Here is a 3713-nt window from a genome sequence, read left to right as displayed (position 1 = left end):
CAAATCCGCTGAAAATGCTCTGAAGCTACTTGGAATGCCTCCGAAATCTACCTTAAACCCCCTGAAACCCCATGTAACGCACATTAGATCCTCCAAAACCCCCGAAAACGCCATGTAACGCCTCCGTAACGTTTCTGAAAAGCGCCATATAACGCCTTCGTAACGTTTGTGAAATCCGCCGAAAATGCTTTGAAGCTCTTTGGAATGCCTCCAAAATCCCCCTAAAACCCCAGAAACCCCATGTAACGCACCTCAGACCTTCCGAAACCCCTGAAAACGCTATGTAACGCTTCCGTAACGTTTGTGAAATCCGCTGAAAATTCTCTGAAGTTCTTTGGAATGCCTCCAAAATCCCCCTAATACCCCCGGAAACCCCATGTAACGCACCTCAGACCCTCCGAAACCCCTGAAAACGGCATGTAACGCCTTCGTAACGTTTCTGAAATCCGCCGAAAAATGCTCTGAAGCTCTTTGGGATGCCTCCAAAATCCCCCTAATACCCCCAGAAACTCCATGTAACGCACCTCAGACCTTCCGAAACACCTGAAAACGCTATGTAACGCTTCCATAACGTTTGTGAAATCCGCTGAAACTTCTGTGAAGTTCTTTGGAATGCCTCCAAAATCCCCCTTAAACCCCCGGAAACGCCATGTAACGCACTTCAGATCCTCCGAAACCCCAGAAAACGGCATGTAACGCCTTCGAAACGTTTCTGAAATCCGCCGAAAAATGCTCTGAAGCTCTTTGGGATGCCTCCAAAATCCCCCTAATACCCCCAGAAACCCCATGTAACGCACCTCAGACCTTCCGAAACCCCAGAAAACGGCATGTAACGCCTTCGTAACGTTTTTGAAATCCGCCGAAAAATGCTCTGAAGCTCGTTGGGATGCCTCCAAAATTCCCCTAATACCCCCAGAAACCCCATGTAACGCACCTCAGACCTTCCGAAACCCCAGAAAACGGCATGTAACGCCTTCGTATCGTTTCTGAAATCAGCCGAAAAATGCTCTGAAGCTCTTTGGAATGCCTTCAAAATCCCCCTAATACCCCCAGAAACCCCATGTAACGCACCTCAGGCCCTCCGAAACCCCCAAAAACGCCATATAACGCCTCCGTAACGTTTGTGAAATCCGCCAAAAAATGCTCCGAAGCTCTTTGGAATGCCTCCAAAATCCGATAATGAAAAAAATGTACTATACGGTTCACGGGTTGGGAGGTATTGCTTTCAATCTTTGGAGGAATAAATTATGAAAGCTTAAGAATCCGTTTTTGAGTAATTCTTGCAAAGACTGAACGCCATACCTCCCAACATAATCATCAGCAGTCGAAATTCGAAGAAATTATTTATACTTATACAGTGTAATTCGTCGGAACTACCTATAAATACAAGAGGGGATGATCACTAATCACAAGTAGTATTTTTTCTGCAGTAGAGATAGGAAGAACAGCTATTGAATTAAAGAAGGCAAAATTTCTGATTGAACTATAAGTACCTAAATAGTCGATAATTTATTCAGTAACAAAACTTAAAAGAACAGCCTATTAATTTAAGAAGGAAAAATTACTGAACAAAACATCAAACTAAATTGCCATTAAATACTACATCAACACAACTTGAAAGAATAGCCTATAAACAAAAGAAGGAAAAATTTCCTATAGAAATGTCAGTGGCTGAAATAGGTACATATGATTACTATATAAGCACCATAATGTTTCTCTCAATGAACAACAACATGAACCATTCGACCTTTTGTTCCATTCGACCTTTTGTCCATTCGACCTTTTGTCCCTTCGACCTTTTGTCCCTTCGACCTTTTGTCCATTCGACCTTTTGTCCATTCGACCTTTTGTCAATTACACCTTTTGTCCATTCGACCTTTTGTCCATTCGACCTTTTGTCCATTCGACCTTTTGTCCATTCGACCTTTTGTCCATTCGACCTTTTGTCCATTCGACCTTTTGTCCATTCGACCTTTTGTCCTTCGACCTTTTGTCCTTCGACCTTTTGTCCTTCGACCTTCTGTCCTAAAGCCATTTGGAGTACATAGCTCAAAATTTCTAGAGCACCGTTTTTAAGAACCGTTGAACGGATTTGGATGAAAATGCATCACGCTGATTGTTCAGTGGTTGTCAACAGCGTGATGCATTTCAATCCAAATCCGTTCAACGGTTCTTAAAAACGGTGCTCTAGAAATTTTGAGCAATGTACTCCAAATACCTTGTCCTTAAATTCGGTGTTTTTTTACGATGGCGAAGTCCGTTGTTTTTCTTTATTGATTGCTATATCTACATCACCCTTCATCTCATCATCTCTCTCACCTACCACTACCACTGTACGCGAGCTGTCATGCTGCGGTGGTTATGTTGCGGTTAGACCGGTACATTTTTAGACCGGCCCAGAAATCGAAATAAAATTTATTTTAATGCGGCATTGTAACAGCCACCTTAAGCATTTTTCAAAACAAGGTGTAAATAGTAGGCCGGTCTCAACGAGAATTACTCCTATACGTATACGATCGCAGAAAACCTACAGAAATTCATGGGTTTTGTAAGTTGGCTTCGTTAACAGTTGGGTGACGGTTCACAATATCCGGTCCATTTTTTATGGTTGTAAAACTGTTAAAAAGGCACTACACTGCATTTGAACAGATGATGTACAGACTGCACAAGCACTAAACAGTAGTTAACGATCAAAACACATAACATCCAGTGGCTTAGTTGTTATATTTTCGGTTTGATGAAAAGTTTTCCCCACCTGGAGCAAGTTCGAAGTTGAATATGAAGCATAAGCAGAAAAGAGCTGAATTGGTGGTCTCGGTCGGAATGGGATTGAACAAAGCATATGAAGGCATAATAAACAAAATAAGGTTAAATAGCCGAGGCGGTAAACGCACGGGTATTGAGCATGACCATGCTGAGGGTGACGAGTTCGATTCCCGGTCGGTCCAGGATCTTTTCGTAAAGGAAATTTCCTTGACTTCCTTGGGCATAGAGTATCTTCGTGCCTGCCACACGATATACGCATGCAAAATGGTCATTGGCAGAGGAAGCTCTCAGTTAATAACTGTGGAAGTGCTCATAGAACACTAAGCTGAGAAGCAGGCTTTGTCCCAGTGAGGGCTTTACGCCAAGAAGAGGAGAGGAGGAAGGTTAAATAGTGTTTTTTTGTCAATTGTCATAAGTACCAATAAATGATTAATTATTAAATTACATATTTATAGAAAATCACACCTCGAAGGTGCTCTCGAAAGTCTTTTGATAGCCACCTCCTAAAAACCTTGAAAGCTCCGACCATTTGTCACGAGTTTAGTTACAATAGTAATCCTTTAAATAGCAGTGTGCACTGTGACAGGCTGGATTTACACTTCCCCAGCCCAAGCACCACTATCCATGAATCCCGTGTGTCAAACCATCTCGATGAAATATCGTTCGAACTTGCAACGGTACCGTGCAAGAATGAGGGGTCTGCAGCAAGCTTGATGAGTACATGGTGTTTTATTTTCACGAGAAAAGATGACAAGATAGTTTTTGGCGTTTCAAAATCATCAAATATTGATTGATCAAAAGTATCACAAAGTTCGACACAGTTCCAGTGGGGCCGTATAACCACAAAAAAAAAGAAAAATAAGACAAGAAGCAGATCAGAGAGTGCAACAATGTTCGAAAACGAAGAAGAAAAAATCGTACCTCGTCGAGCATAGCATTCAATCCTC

Source organism: Aedes albopictus, chromosome 1 (assembly GCF_035046485.1).
Source record: "Aedes albopictus strain Foshan chromosome 1, AalbF5, whole genome shotgun sequence".
NCBI classification, from domain to species: domain Eukaryota; kingdom Metazoa; phylum Arthropoda; class Insecta; order Diptera; family Culicidae; genus Aedes; species Aedes albopictus.
The sequence above is the reverse complement of the archived record's forward strand: the minus strand, read 5'-3'. Positions refer to the sequence as shown.